This window comes from Coregonus clupeaformis, chromosome 8 (assembly GCF_020615455.1).
Source record: "Coregonus clupeaformis isolate EN_2021a chromosome 8, ASM2061545v1, whole genome shotgun sequence".
Classification (NCBI taxonomy): Eukaryota; Metazoa; Chordata; class Actinopteri; order Salmoniformes; family Salmonidae; genus Coregonus; species Coregonus clupeaformis.
Genome location: NC_059199.1, coordinates 34,677,887 through 34,695,024, shown reverse-complemented (window position 1 = coordinate 34,695,024; position 17,138 = coordinate 34,677,887).

Below are 17,138 nucleotides of genomic sequence, written 5' to 3'. Positions count from 1 at the left end.
TTTTGGTCTTCACCTTCATGGCCATGCCTCCAACTCCATGGACGACTAGTGTGATCCTTTCACTTCGAAGCTTCAGTCTCCTGGCGGCTGTGTGAGTGATGTAGTTGGTGTCTGATGCTAAGTCAATGAGAGTTCCAATTTTCTGCCCTGCGTTAGTAGCTACTTCGAGAAGCATAAGAATAACTGGTAATTCACGTGTGCTTGAGTCCATTACCCCAGGAAGGCTTCCTCCAGTGCAGTGTGATTTTGCCATGTTGGTGAAAGCATTCCTGAACTTTTCTGCCACGTCCGGGGTGAGCTCACGTATTAATCTCTCTTGCTCCTCTGTGAATGTTTGCCTCCTGGTGCTGGTTTTCCACTTTCACGTATTCTTTCCTCTTAGCCCCTCCTTTAAGGCAGAGAAAGAAATGGTGATCCGAGGAGCTTCCTCTTTTGCAGTCTCTGTTTCTGCAAAGGTAAGTGTCCGTACATTCCTCATCCTCTCCATGACATCTGAGGCATCTTCTGCATGCTCCCAGTCTTTCGACAGCATTCAGCTTCTCACTAGGCTTTAGTTCTTTGAACTGCTTACAAAAGAAAATCTTCTCACGGTGCTTTTCATCTCCACACACAACGCATCCTCCCTTTCTCGTGGACCTTGTGGAAGCATACCGCTTCTCCGGGTACGTAGCTTTCTTTTCAGGGTTTTCACTTACACCCAACTGGTCTAGTTTCTCCAGTATGTCCTCTTGTGTCTTTAAAAATCTTAGAAGGCTGTCGAAGTGATTGTCAGGTGTGACTCCATTTCTTGGGTTGACCATGAATGTCAGCCAGTCCCTCTTCATGTTATCCGGCAGCTTGCTCTCTATGGATCTGATGACAAGGGGATTCTTTATGGCTCCACTGCTTTCGAGCTCCGTGAGGTCATTCAGGGCCTTTTCCACAGCTTGAATCAGGTCAATAACCTTCCTTGGTTGGTGTGACTTTAAAGGAGGGATCCTCTCCAGGTCCTCAATTATCTCCAAAGCAATTGTTGGCTTGTTTCCATACCGGTTTTGGAGTACTCTAAACATGTCTTCAGCACTGTTATATGATGACAGGCGCAGGTCTCTACATATTCTCTCGTCCACACTGTCAAGAAGTTGAAACTTCTTCACCTCCACTGAACCAGTCGGCTCTCCCTGCTTTTGCAGGCTCTCCCAGTCTTTCCTCCATCTGTGGAAATTCCTCCTAAGCCCAGTGAATTTAGGTAGACTGGTTGGTTTTATTCTCACCACTGGTTGTGGGACTGCTCTTGGTTGAAGCTCTGTAGGTCTTCTGTCCTCTTCTGCAATTCTCTGTGCGATGAGGAATTCTGTTCTTTTGGCCTCGAGGTTACTGCCGAATATTCTCAGATCTTTTACTCTGCCTTTCAGATCTGCAGTCTCATCGTGTGGGACCCATTTTTCCCAGTCTTTCAGGCTCTCACTTGCATCATGGATTAGCTTCCTCGCTCTTTCCAGCTGTAGTTCATAGCCGTCCCTGTTAATAGCAGTGACGGGGGTTTCTTTGGCTCTGTCACAGGCTTTCTCCGCTTCTTGGATTGCAAAGTCTACCTCCTCTTTACCGTATCTTGGCCAGAGGTTGAATTGGACTGCCTCTCGGATTTCCTCCAATTTCATGTCGCACTCTTCAATCGTCCTTTCAAGATCAGCATGCTGGTCCTTGTCGAGCTTGACCTCTTCATCTCCCTTAGTTCCCGCTTCAGCCAGTAGGCCAGCCGCGTAGTCATCATTTGAATCACCGACACTTCTAGCCAGGGAACTGAGCTTGCTGAACTCCTCTTGTAGTTCATGCTTAATCATACCAGCTGCAGCTTTACTCAGGTAGTTCGCTTGTCTGGTGAAAGCAGATTTGGCTAAGGTCCGCTCTTGCTTCAGTTGCTTGACTGTCTTCCCAAAAGTTTCCTTGGCCATGGTGTAGAGCTTCACAGGCAATTCTTCCTTTGCGTCGACAGCTTGACTTCAGCCCTTTGATCCTCGTCTTCACTGCCGCGCTGGTTATCAACTGTCAAGTTCTGCGTGATTTCTGGCTGACCACAGCTCTGCCCAAACTTGAAAACGGCTTTATCCTTTATGAACGCAAAGGACAACTCAAAACTGTTCACTTTATGATTTTTTATTGTCATAAAGATGGAACAGAATAGGTTGATAACCTTCAAAACACACAAACAAAACCCATGGATTAGTTACAAATAACTCTCAATTCCACTTTCTCAAAAATAAGCATAAACTAATGTTACTGAATCCTCAACCTAACCAAACAATAATTTCATCATTTAGATTAACCTAGGATCATTGCAAGTTAATAATTAAATATCAATATCCTAATTAAACATTTAACAATACACATGATTATAGTAACGTTACTGTCAAGTTCTACGTTCACATAATGAAGTCTTACTATTTAATTTAATTAATAATTGTATTGTATGTTACAACCAAACAAAAGGGCATATAGAAGCATGAATTCACAACACATTCTGTCCTACCAGTTGCGTCTTTGGATGATCAGGAGCCGTGGTCATTGGTATCTCTTCTCAGGAATGAGTGAGAGCCAAGTAAGCTTTTACCAAACATTTCGATGCCATGCACATGCACTGCTTGTGGGTGCGCACGTTAATATGGTCCCCAGAGCACTTCCTGGTGGTTGGTTTCAACAGCTCCGGTTGCATGGTTGCCCCTGCAGGTTGGGAGTGCTTTGAGCACCCTGGGTGGATTTAGGCTTGAGTGCTCGGTATAGCTTGTAGTCAGGAATTGACACAACAGTCATGGACGCGGATATAGTGCCTGCTCTTATCCGTGATCGTCTGATCTACTGGGCACACACGTCACCCTCCTCTGGTCACCCAGGTATCGGCTGTACAGTGCGCTGCCTGAGCGGAAAGTACTGGTGGCCTACCTTGGCTAAGGACGTGAGGGTGTACGTCTCTTCCTGCTCGGTGTGCGCCTAGAGTAAGGCACCTAGGTACCTCCCAGTGGGTAAGCTACAACCGTTACCAGTTCCACAACGACCATGGTCACACCTTAGCATTGATTTTCTAACTGAACTTCCCCTCTCCCAAGGTAACACCACCATCCTGGTCGTTGTGGACAGCTTCTCCAAGTCCTGCCGCCTCCTTCCTCTGCCCGGTCTCCCCATGGCCCTGCAGACTGCGGAGGCCCTGTTTACTCACGTCTTCCGGCACTATGGGGTACTAGAGGATATAGTGTCTGACTGAGGTCCCCAGTTCACGTCCAAGGTCTGGAAGGCATTCATGGAACGTCTGGGGGTCTCGGTCAGCCTGACCTCTGGGTTCCACCCCGAAAGTAATGGGCAGGTGGAACGGGTAAATCAGGACGTGGGTAGGTTCCTGCAGTCCTACTGCCAGGACCGGCCGGGGGAGTGGTCGGTGTTCTTGCCATGGGCAGAATAGGCCCAGAACTTTCTCCGCCACTCCTCCACTAAACTAACACCTTTCCAGTGTGTTCTAGGTTACCAACCGGTTCTGGCACCGTAGCACCAGAGACAGACCGAGGCTCCTGCAGTGGATGACTGGTTTCGGCGCACGGAGGATGCTGCCCACGTTCACCTCCAATGCGCTGTGCGTCGTCAGAAGGCCAACACTGACCGCCACCGCAGTGAGGCCCCCGTCTTTGTACCGGGGGATCGGGTCTGGCTCTCGACCCGGAATCTGCCCCTCCGCCTGCCCTGCCAGAAGCTGAGCCCGCAGTTTGTGGGTCCGTTCAAAGTCCTGAGGAGAGTCAACGAGGTCACATATAGGTTATTACTCCCCCCTGATTACCGTATTAACCCCTCGTTTCATGTGTCTCTCCTCAGGCCGGTGGTAGCTGGTCCGCTCCAGGAGTCTGAGGTGCGGGAGGTCCCTCCACCTCCTCTGGACATTGAGGGGGCCCTGGCGTACTCGGTCCGTTCCATCCTGGATTCGAGGCGTCGGGTGGGGGGCCTTCAGTACCTCGTGGAGTGGGAGGGGTACGGTCCGGAGGAACTGTGCTGGGTCCCGGTGAGGGATATCCTCGATCTCTCCATGTTACGGGATTTCCACTGTCGCCATCCAGCTCGCCCTGCTCCGCGTCCTCCTGGCCGTCCCTGAGGCCGCGGTCGGCGCGCGGCTCCAAGGGGGAGGGTACTGTCACGACTTCCGCCGAGGCTGCCTCCCCTCCTTGTTCGGGCAGGTTTCGGCGTTCGTCGTCACCGGCTTACTAGCTGCTGCCGATCCATTTATCATCACTCACTTGTCTTGTCTAATTAATCACACACACCTGGTCCTTATCCCCAATTAGTCATGGTATAAGTGTTCCCTCTGCTTCCTTGTCTGTGTGGGTGATGGTTTGTTGTGAGCTGTGTGTAGCTCGGTTGAGCTACCCTTACCTTGTTGTTTGCCAGGGTAGATATTTCCCCTGTGCCTGAGTGTTGTTGTCGCATGCTTGCGTAACTGTTTATCGACGGAATAAACTTTTTGGATGCGTATTACTCTCCTGCGCCTGACTCCTTCTATCACACGCATCACAGCATGTCTATAACTGATCAGAGACGCTGTTTGTTTCTTATAGCAGCTAGCTAGCACATGGTGGCCTGGATTCTCTCAACCAGCTGTAATAAAAGCAGAACAGGGAGGAAGAGAAGAGAGGGAGGCATGCTTGACTCAGGCACCTAGAACAGAAACAAGAAATCCACAAATGGGAGGGCGGGGGTGTCTGGGGCAAGGTGTGATGAACACGTACTGACTGAATGGTAGCCCTCATAAACAACCGATATGACCAATCGCAATGTGAGTGATCAAGTGCCTGAGCCAATGAGAAGTCCTATAAAGAAACCAGAGAGAGTGACTACTGAGTTGAGTATCATGGTTTCATACCATCAGAAGGTTTTGTGTGATGAGACAATACTCAAAGTTAGAACGAGGGCGGGATAGTCTGTTGCAATGTTGTGCATATTGTGGGGATGGTAACATGACCTTGTTTTTCCTTTTTGATTATGAAAAAAAGTTGACATGAGGCTTGTTTCCAAAGGTATTCAGAAAGTGCATGGAGTTACAATGTATCGTTATTGTAATGTGTGTTAACTGGGTGTCATCCTGGCAAATCTTCCCACAAAATGTAATATTCTATTAATTGTATCATACCTGCTTATTTCAGAATATGGAATGATTACTGAAGAGAACGACATACACCAGGGACTAACCCTAACCCTAACTCTGATTCAAGAGTGACTAACATAACCGCACAATTCTTGTGTCTGTGTGTCGGTGACTGAAAGTTAGCTGCAAAATGAACTATTACTACAGTAGCTTCAGCGTCCACGGTTTACTAGCCTGGTCAGGCGGAGAAGCTGGATGGGGAGTATTTCATTTTTTCCCTAAAAGACAGGCTGCACATATCTTGGCAAGAGACCAATGTGCGTGCGTCAGGAAGTCTTCAAGCACAGGCCATAGCAGTCAAGGCATACCAGAGCAGCACTGAGCAGGGAAGGAGAGCATTGCAGCAGACAGAGTAACCTTATTTGGTCAGAGAGAATGGCTAAGAGAACATTGGGTACTTTGACAGATGGCGCTTCTCTCAGCTTTACAATGCTGGCCAAGCTTTCGGTCACAACACAATTCTTAACACCGACAGGTATAACATATTATGATGCATTTATAATGCATTGTAAGTCTTGTATAAGCACGTATGACCTCCTGACTAAATAACAGCCATTTTGAGTACAACAATTTGCTACATAGAGAGACATAATATACTGTATCATACAGGAAACCTTAAAATAATAACATATTATAAACAAGTTACATTTACATTTTAGTCATTTAGCAGACGCTCTTATCCAGAGCGACTTACAGTTAGTGAGTGCATACATTATTATTTTTTATTTATAAAAAAAATTCATATTGGCTCCCCGTGGGAATCAAACCCACAACCCTGGCGATGCAAACGCCATGCTCTACCAACTGAGCTACATCCCTGCCGGCCATTCCCTCCCATACCCTAGACGACGCTGGGCCAATTGTGCGCTGCCCCATGGGTCTCCCGGTCGCGGCAGGCTACGACAGAGCCTGGATTCGAACCATGATCTCTAGTGGCACTGCCTTAGACCACTGCGCCACTCGGGAGAGTTATAAAGCATTATGTCTGTCAGCTTTATGTAAAGTAGTTACATTTGATCCATCTTCTCCCTTCAGTATCACTGTTACATGAAAAATGCATTATATCCTTTCTGACAGTTTACCAAATGACTGACCACTTCTGTTACAGAAAAGCTATACGGAACACAAATAATAAAATCAAAACCAAATCCCCCCCAAAAATATTTGTCACATGCGCAGAATATAACCAGTGTAGACTTAACCGTGAAATGCTTACTTACAAGCCCTTTCCAACAATGCAGAGTTAAAAAGTAAAAAAAAGAAAAAAAAAAAAGGAAATGGTAATACAATAAAAAAACTATAACATGGCTATATACAAGGAGTACCAGTACCGAGTCAATGTGCAGGGGTACAAGGTAGTTGAGGTAATATGTACATGTAGGAAGGGGTAAAAGTGACTAGGCAATCAGGATAGATAATAAACACAGCAGCAGCAGCGGATGTGAAGAGTGTGAAAGAGTGTGTGTGTGAATGTGTGTGGCGTCAATATGCATGTGTGTTTTGTGGGTGTGTGAGTGACCAAAAGTATGTGGACGCCTGCTCGTTAAACATCTCATTCCAAAATCATGGGCTGCTATAACAGCCTCCACTCTTCTGGGAAGGCTTTCCACTAGATGTTGGAACATTGCTGCGGGGACTTCCATTCAGCCAAGAACATTAGTGAGGTCGGGCACTGATGTTGGGCGATTAGGCCCAACATCAGTGGAATTAAGGGGAGGGATGCTATGCCACCAAACTTTACAGTTGGCACTATGCATTGGCGCAGATTGGTCCGTCGGACTGCCAGATGGTGAAGCGTGATTCATCACTCCAGAGAACGCGTTTGCACTGCTCCAGTGTCCAATGGCATTGCACATGGTGATCTTAGGCTTGTGTGCGGCTGCTCGGCCATGGAAACCCATTTCATGAAGCTCCTGACGAACAGTTCTTGTGCAGACTTTGCTTCCAGAGGCAGTTTGGAACGCGGTAGTGAATGTTGCAACCGCACTTCAGCACTCGGCGGTCCTGTTTTGTGAGCTTGTGTGGTCTACCACTTTGTGGCTGAGCCGTTGTTGCTCCTAGATGTTTCCGCTTCACAATAACAGCACTTACAATTGATGACCGGAGAAGCTCTAGCAGGGCAGACATTTGACAAACTGACTTGTTGGAAAGGTAGCATCCTATGACGGTGCCACGTTGAAAGTCACTGAGCTCTTCAGTAAGGCCATTCTACTGCCAATTTTTGTCTATGGAGATTGCATGGCTGTGTGTTCGGCTTTATACACCTGTCAGCAACGGGTGTGGCTGAAATAGCCGATTCCACTAATTTGAAGGGGTGTCCACATACTTTTGGTGATTATAGTGTATTTAGCTTGTCTGGTAGGATCACGTCACAGGACATCAAGCAGCTGGGTTTCTCTTTGGAATCTGTGATAGTTTGCAAGCCCTGTCTCATCCGACAAGTGTCAGAGCCGGTGTAGTAGGATTCGATCTTGGTCCTTAATTGACGCTTTGCCTGTTTGATGGTTTGTCGGAGGGCGTAGTGGGATTTCTTATAAGTGTAGTGCGCCGCTCCTTGAATGCAGCAGCTCTAGCCTTTAGCTATGTGCAGATTTTGCCTGTAATCCATGGTTTCTGGTTGGGATATGCACATACGGTCACTATGGGAACAATGTCGTCTATGCACTTATTAATGAAACTGGTGACTGATGTGGTAAACTCCTCAATGCCATCGGATGACTCCCAGAAAATATTCCAGTCTGTGCTAGCGAAACAGTCCTGGAGCTTAGCATTCGCTTCATCAGACTACTTCTGTATTGAGCGTGTCACTGGTACTTCCTATTTGAGTTTTTACTTGTAAGCAGGAATCAGGAAGATAGAGTTATGGTCAGATTTGCCAAATGGAGGGCGAGGGAGAGCTTTGTATGCATCTCTGTGTGTGGAGTAAAGGTGATCTAGAGTTTTTTGCCTCTAGTTGCACAGGTGACATGCTGCTAGAAATGATGTAAAACGGATGTAAGTTTTCCTGCATTAAAATCACCGGCCACTAGGAGCACCGCCTCTGGGTGAGTGTTTACTTATTTGTTTATGCCCCTATACAGCTCGTTGAGTGCGGTCTTAGTGCCAGCATCGGTTTGTTGTGGTAAATAGACAGCTACGAAAAATATAGATGAAAACTCTCTTGGTAAATAGTATGGTCTACAGCTTATCATAAGGTATTCTAACTCAGGCGAACAGAACCTCGAGACTTCCTTAATATTAAAGATTGCGCACCAGCTGTTGTTAATAAAGAGACACACACCCCCTCCCCTGAGCTTCCCTGACGCTGCCGTTCTATCCTGCCAATGAATAGATTCTCCAGTGATTGCACGTTCGCCAATTGAACGGAGGGTAGAAGCGGTTTATCCCCTCTCCGACGTAGTCTCGTCAGGTATCCCGTACACCGGCCTCTATAGCGCCTCCTTCTCCGAGTGTCGGGGATTTGGGCCTGGTTCTGGATAATCCATATGTCCTTCGCCTCCGACTCATTGAAGTAGAAGTCCTCATCCAAATCGAGGTTAGTGATAGCTGTTCTGATGTGCAGAAGCTCTTTTCGGTCATCACTTTCTATTATTCATTTTCCCCTCTGAAGATCAAACCAAAACTTTAAGGACATTTTGCATGGTACAGTAGTGAGGACTTTGTGTTTGTTACAAATGGATGAAAATCAAGTTTAGTCTGTCAATTCAACCATTGTTCATTGTGAAACAATTGAGTGCCCCTATAGGCTATGCCTGGATGGTGGATGGTATTGTGATTAATATATTCCATGTACAAATGTTCTAAGATAACAGTCAGAGGGAAAGAGTCTCTCCTAAAGTACCTTGGTTTCTGATGTTTGTCATCACCAAGGATTTCCTCTTTCATGTGCTGACTCAACTCGTTTCTGATTGGCCAGAGGGCTAAATCACTTGCAACGCAATTGGCTGAGACCAGTTTCACATGGGCTGCCACTTGCACTCTGCATGCACAGCATTTCCCAGAGCTCTGGGTCATGCTGAATTTATAATGAGGAAACTCTTCATAAACATGAACTGGCAAGTAAGGCATTGTCACAATGATTTCATTGAGCAAAAACATAGAAAAGGCAACATCTTCAGCTTTGTCATAAACATCCTCATTTGTTCAGTTGTCCTTTCTCTTAAAACTACAAGTTCAAGACTTTTAAGACTTAACTTTATCTAGGTTTTGAGTTTAGTTTTTCTTACAAAGTTATAAAAGGTTTTGTGAGATTGACATGCTGTAACAGACCAAAAACATTAATGAGAGAGGTGGTGATAGACTACTAGAGCCTGAGGCAAGCTATATACAGTGGGGGAAAAAAGTATTTAGTCAGCCACCAATTGTGCAAGTTCTCCCACTTAAAAAGATGAGAGAGGCCTGTAATTTTCATCATAGGTACACGTCAACTATGACAGACAAATTGAGAAAAAATCACATTGTAGGATTTTTAATGAATTTATTTGCAAATTATGGTGGAAAATAAGTATTTGGTCACCTACAAACAAGCAAGATTTCTGGCTCTCACAGACCTGTAACTTCTTCTTTAAGAGGCTCCTCTGTCCTCCACTCGTTACCTGTATTAATGGCACCTGTTTGAACTTGTTATCAGTATAAAAGACACCTGTCCACAACCTCAAACAGTCACACTCCAAACTCCACTATGGCCAAGACCAAAGAGCTGTCAAAGGACACCAGAAACAAAATTGTAGACCTGCACCAGGCTGGGAAGACTGAATCTGCAATAGGTAAGCAGCTTGGTTTGAAGAAATCAACTGTGGGAGCAATTATTAGGAAATGGAAGACATACAAGACCACTGATAATCTCCCTCGATCTGGGGCTCCACGCAAGATCTCACCCCGTGGGGTCAAAATGATCACAAGAACGGTGAGCAAAAATCCCAGAACCACACGGGGGGACCTAGTGAATGACCTGCAGAGAGCTGGGACCAAAGTAACAAAGCCTACCATCAGTAACACACTACGCCGCCAGGGAGTCAAATCCTGCAGTGCGAGACGTGTCCCCCTGCTTAAGCCAGTACATGTCCAGGCCCGTCTGAAGTTTGCTAGAGTGCATTTGGATGATCCAGAAGAGGATTGGGAGAATGTCATATGGTCAGATGAAACTAAAATAGAACTTTTTGGTAAAAACTCAACTTGTCGTGTTTGGAGGACAAAGAATGCTGAGTTGCATCCAAAGAACACCATACCTACTGTGAAGCATGGGGGTGGAAACATCATGCTTTGGGGCTGTTTTTCTGCAAAGGGACCAGGACGACTGATCCGTGTAAAGGAAAGAATGAATGGGGCCATGTATCGTGAGATTTTGAGTGAAAACCTCCTTCCATCAGCAAGGGCATTGAAGATGAAACGTGGTTGGGTCTTTCAGCATGACAATGATCCCAAACACACCGCCCGGGCTTCGTAAGAAGCATTTCAAGGTCCTGGAGTGGCCTAGCCAGTCTCCAGATCTCAACCCCATAGAAAATCTTTGGAGGGAGTTGAAAGTCCATGTTGCCCAGTGACAGCCCCAAAACATCACTGCTCTAGAGGAGATCTGCATGGAGGAATGGGCCAAAATACCAGCAACAGTGTGTGAAAACCTTGTGAAGACTTACAGAAAACGTTTGACCTGTGTCATTGCCAACAAAGGGTATATAACAAAGTATTGAGAAACTTTTGTTATTGACCAAATACTTATTTTACACCATAATTTGCAAATAAATTCATTAAAAATCCTACAATGTGATTTTCTGGAATTTTTTTCCACATTTTGTCTGTCATAGTTGACGTGTACCTATGATGAAAATTACAGGCCTCTCTCATCTTTTTAAGTGGGAGAACTTTCACAATTGGTGGCTGACTAAATACTTTTTTTCCCCACTGTATTGCGAAATAAGAAAGTATTTAGTGAAACAGAAAGTAAAGGCAAAATGAGAACCAAAATCCCCCTCCACCACCACTCTGTCACAGAAACAGAGTTCTTTGAAATCCCCCAAGAGAGAAAACTCCAAGCCAACCAGACAAAACAACAGTTAAACTCCAACATGTGTCACTGAGAGGTAGTGGCTACTCGAGTGTTCTCCTTTAGCTGAGCTAAAGCGGTTGACACAGTAGAACAATTAGTGTGTTTACTTCATGTCTCAATGTCTTTTGCCTGGGGCCAAAGAAATCTATGAAACTCTAGACATGCTCCAAACTGTCAGGAGCCAAGCAAGTGTCTGGACATGGCAGCCAATGGAAGACTGGATGAACAACTCCTCTTAACCAATCAGAGCTCTAATAAGGAGCGTGTGCAATGCCTTTAGCTACCTGAGATAAAGATCAAACTTCCCATGCTGGTTTTCCTCCAATTACATCAAGAGACTCACAAATCATATAAATAGGCTTTCTAACCTCTCAAACATTTTATAATGATAGTGATGCTGTTTGTAGAGTTGTCGTATGATGTCTTTCTAAACATTCAAGTAAAGGTTGATGAAGTCAAATCTAGAACTCTGGGTTGTATTCCAAAAATCGAATTGTTCCTTCCACTTTCTTTGCGACCCTCTGTTTTTAATCTTATTTGACTGATCGTTAACTTGGCACTGTGACAGTGATTGCAGTTGTAAAAATAGGCTGGGGCCTCAGAGCACTAATGAGCACTGTGTAAAATTAGCCCCCACTAATCCAAGGATTTCAATGGCTTAATCAACAGGCTGCTATTTGACAGTGTGCACACTTGCCCTGTCCCTGTAAAGACATTCCAGGCCGTTTAAGTATAGAACGAATGGCTCAGCAATAACTCGCAACGCTTGCATTAAAAGATGCACATTTTAAATCATATTCATATTGTCTGGTGGTGAAGGTAGCTAGCTTTACACTTACTGCCGTGGGGTTCAATGGAGTGGAGTGTCTTCTCTGTGACATAATTCTCAGATGAGTTTCCTGAAAGACACAGTGTACAAAACATTAGGAACACCTGCTCTTTCCATGACATAAACTGACCAGGTGAATCCAGGCAAAAGCTATGATCCATCATTGATGTCACTGTTAAATCTTGCTTAGGGGGCGGCAGGTAACGTAGTGGTTAAGAGCGTTGTGCCAGTAACCGAAAGGTCGCTGGTTCTAATCCCCGAGCCGACTAGGTGAAAAATCTGTCGATGTGCCCTTGAGCAAGGCACTTAACCCTAATTGCTCCTGTAAGTCGCTCTGGATAAGAGCGTCTGCTAAATGACCTATTTTTTTTATTTTTTTTATTTTAAATCCACTTCAATCAGTGTAGATGAAGGGGAGGAGACAGGTTAATAAATAAGGATTTTTAAGCCTTGAGATAATTGAGACATGGATTGTGTATGTGTGCCATTCAGAGGTTGAATGGGCAAGACAAAATATTTAAGTGCCTTTGATCGGGGTATGGTAGTAGGTGCAAGGCGCAGGGTGCAGGGTTTTTCACCCTCAACAGTTTCCCGTGTATCAAGAATGGTCCACCTCCCAAAGGAACGTCCAGCCAACTGTGGGAAGCATTGGAGTCAACCTGGGCCAGCATCCCTGTGGAATGCTTTCGACACCTTGTTGAGTCCATGCCTCAATGAATTGAGGCTGTTCTGAGGGTAAAAGGGGGTTCTACTTAATATTAGGAAGGTGTTCCTAATGTTTTGTACACTCAGTGGGCCTTTATTTCTCTTGACGACCTAAATGCACACCACACACAGAACCGCTTTATTTGACGAATTTGGTTTGTTCATGCACAGAGGATTGACTGTCAAATTGTTGTTATACTTACTACTCTGAGCTTTTGTGAAAACGCACCGGGTTCCTTATATAAAATCCTGAGGTAGGCTTCACTAGTGGACCTATAGACAGACGTGGATTTTTATCAATCTATAACCATGCAGTTTCTGCATATATCTCAATACACATATTTTTCATTGATTGCAGACAGAATCATTTTCACAACTGTCTCAGAAATATAATCCACTTTTTTCCTGAGGATCTTTATCTTGCCAACTGGGTGAAAGGTAAGCTGGTAATGAGATCCGTCTAGATGGGGCTACTCAGTCAGACTCGTTTTGATATAATTCTCTCATAAAGCTCCCAGAACAGGTCTCATATTACGTCCTCTTGGCTCACGGCGTCGCAGGACATGACCTTGTTTGTTCCACCTCTAGGCTTCGCTTGCCATTGAACGTTCCAAAACAAACGCATTTACACCACATGTTGCATCTCTCCCAGAGTGCCTGGATACATTTTTTATTTCAGAGCAACGTGATCTCCCCTGCGATGTCACTGGCTCCCCAGCAGGTGATGGAAACTGGAGAACAGGGTTATCCTCGTTCAACTTTGTTCCACATTCACACAGTTCACATACTGTACTCCCAGCTCATGCTGCTCCACAGAGCATTCAGTTCCATTCGTGACGCTAATGCTGACAATATGCCTCTTCAGAATGCAGAGATTCTGAAACTGTGTTTGTTTACATTTGCTATGTTCACAAAACATTGGAGTTAAACAAGCTTATATTCTGGAATCTGTTATATTCTTCAAGAATCAATGGGTATACATCATAAATGTATAAGTCCAAAAATGGATGTAGCAACTACAGATTTCCGCTTTAAGATTAATTTAATTATTTCCATAGACCATAATGCTATAGTTCAACTAATAGTTCCACAAAGATCCAAAGGATCTCAAGAAAAACCTTAAAAGTAGAGTGCTCGGTTATGGGATGTGGGGGATATTTTGGGGTCAGTGCAAAAACAGCTTAGATATAAATAGAGCACTCCTAAGCATTTTTTATTTATCCTTTATTTACCTCCGGTGGGTTGTATCAAAAGATTTCTAGGAATCAATTACGTCTAACAAACAATTATACGAAAATAAATGTAACATTTCCAAATTACATCGACACTTTACCTTCTCTCACAAACACAACAAAGTATCCATGGAAATAGCATGAACCTGGATCCTGGCCTTGTGAGGTGGGGGCATGTTGGCAAGGTTGGTACTATCATTAAAACAAAGCCAAGCGTCGTTAGTTGGCGATGAGAGGGTTGCAAATGCTCACACATAATGGGGAAGTGGTGATGGAAGGGAGGAGTGCAGTGGTTGACCTGGCCTCACTTGGATGCTCCCTTGTGTCTGGTTTCCACTGTCTGTAGTTACCTGGACTGCTATTTTGACAGCTAGGGGGTTGGCCAAGGGGTGAGGGTAAAGAGGTGAGAGGTATTGGAGTCAAGTCCAAAGGGGAGTCTTGCTCTATTCTAAGAATAGTTGCAGGTGGAGTAAACAACGGTGTTGGGTTGCTCATGTGGTGTCTGTAGGGGCTTACTACGACACTGACCAACGGGACTGCTGGGCTATGTTGGTGGACAGAGAAGCCATCAGTTAGCTGTAAATAGTCACTACATCAATTATGCCTTTTAATCAATGTGTTTTTACATTGCTGACATGATTGTTATCATAGTATACAATGCATTTGATTTCAGAATTTTCCTGTAATAGAAATATACATAGACTAAACACATTTCAGAATGTGTGATATCAGAAGTCATGTCCACTGTGTAATTGCATTTCGTAAGAAATGTATTAATACAGAATGAATTGCAGATTTTCTTTTAACGTCATATAGTGTGTGAGGTATGCATTTCTAGGAATTTACATACACTACCACTCAAAAGTTTGGACACACCTACTCATTCAAGGGGTTTTCTTTATATTTAAATTTTTTTACATTGTAGAATTATAGTGAAGATATCAAAACTATGAAATAACACATATGGAATCATGTGGCGCAGTGGTCTAAGGCTGTGCCACTAGAGATCCTGGTTCTAATTCAGGCTCTGTCGTAGCCGGCCGCGACTGGGAGACCCATGGGGCGGCGCACAATTGGCCCAGCGTCGTCCAGGGTAGGGGAGGGAATGCCCGGCAGGGATGTAGCTCAGTTGGTAGAGCATGGCGTTTGCAACGCCAGGGTTGTGGGTTCGATTCCCACGGGGGGTATGAAAAATATATAAATAAAATGTATGCACTCACTAATTGTAAGTCGCTCTGGATGAGAGCGTCTGCTAAATGACGTAAATGTAGTAACCAAAAAGTGTTAAACAAATCAAAATATATTTGAGATTCTTCAAATAGCCACCCTTTGCCTTGATGACAGCTTTGCACACTCTTGGCATTCTCTCAACCAGCTTCATGAGGTAGTCACCTGGAATGCATTTCAATTAACAGGTGTGCCTTCTTAAAGTTAATTTGTGGAATTTATTTTCTTCTTAATGCGTTTGAGCCAATCAGTTGTGTTGTGACAAGGTAGGGGGGATATACAGAAGATAGCCCTATTTGGTAAAAGACCAAGTCCATATTATGGCAAGAACAGCTCAAATAAGCAAAGAGAAATGACAGTCCATCATTACTTTAAGACATGAAGGTCAGTCAATACGGAACATTTCAGGAACTTTGAAAGTTACTTCAAGTGCAGTCGCAAAAACCATCAAGCGCTATGATGAAACTAGCTCTCATGAGGACCGCCACAGGAATGGAAGACCCAGAGTTACCTCTGCTACAGAGGATAAGTTAATTAGAGTTACCAGCCTCAGAAATTGCAGCCCAAATAAATGCTTCACAGAGTTCAAGTAACAGACACATCTCAACATCAACTGTTCAGAGGAGACTGTGTGAATCAGGTCTTCATGGTCGATTTCGCTGCAAAGAAACCACTACTAAAGGAACCAATAATAAGAAGAGACTTGCTTGGGGCAAGACACACGAGCAATGGACATTAGACCGGCGTCTTTGTGAGACGTGGTGTGGGTGAACGGATGATCTCCGCATGTGTATTTCCCACTGTAAAGCATGGAGGAGGAGGTGTTATGGTGTGGGGGTGCTTTGCTGGTGACACTGTCTGTGATTTATTTAGAATTCAAGGCACACTTAACCAGCATTCTGCAGCGATACGCCATCCCATCTGGTTTGGGCTTAGTGGGACTATCATTTGTTTTTCAACAGGACAATGACCCAACACACCTCCAGGCTATGTAACGGCTATTTTACCAAGAAGGAGAGTGATGGAGTGCTGCATCAGATGATCTGGCCTCCACAATCCCCCGACCTCAACCCAATTGAGATGGTTTGGGATGAGTCGGACCGCAGAGTGAAGGAAAAGCAGCCAACAAGTGCTCAGCATATGTGGGAACTCCTTCAAGACTGTTGGAAAAGCATTCCAGGTGAAGCTGGTTGAGAGAATGCCAAGAGTGTGCAAAGCTGTCATCAAGGCAAAGGGTGGCTATTTGAAGAATATAAAATATATTTTGATTTGTTTAACACTTTTTTGGTTACAACATGATTCCATATGTGTTATTTCATAGTGTTGATGTCTTCACTATTATTCTACAATGTAGAAAATAATAAAAAATAAAGAAAAACCCTTGAATGAGTAGGTGTGTCCAAACTTTTGACTGGTATTGTATATTGTTACCATTATTCCTTTCAATTCCAATCACATTTATTTTCAATAACAGCCATTTGAGACTTACCTCTTCAAAAGATAATGGTGCCTGGTGGTGTGCAGGGCCTGTGGGGTAAGGGATAAAGCTTTCAGCGACGGGTCTCCTGAGCGAAGAGGCTACCTCCGACAGCAAACTGCACAAACCTTGCCATGCTTGATATATTAAACTTTTACCATAGCCATTTGACAAGCATGCTACAGTATCATGTCTGTTTTGCCAGTCAACATTTTTAAACACATCTGTTGCAGTGGCTTAAACAAAGGGATGGAATGGACACTGCTAAGATTCGAAATAGCAGTGTCGAAAACATGCTCACACACTTTCATGTTGACACTGCACGGATGATAAACACAGGTGAAGGGGAGGGTGGGGGCTTTGGTGGAGAGCTTCTGTTTACAAGGGTGTGGTGGAGAGTTTCCATTTACAAGGGTGAAGACTTTGCAAATTGCGTTATCACATTTTCTAACACGTCTCCCCCC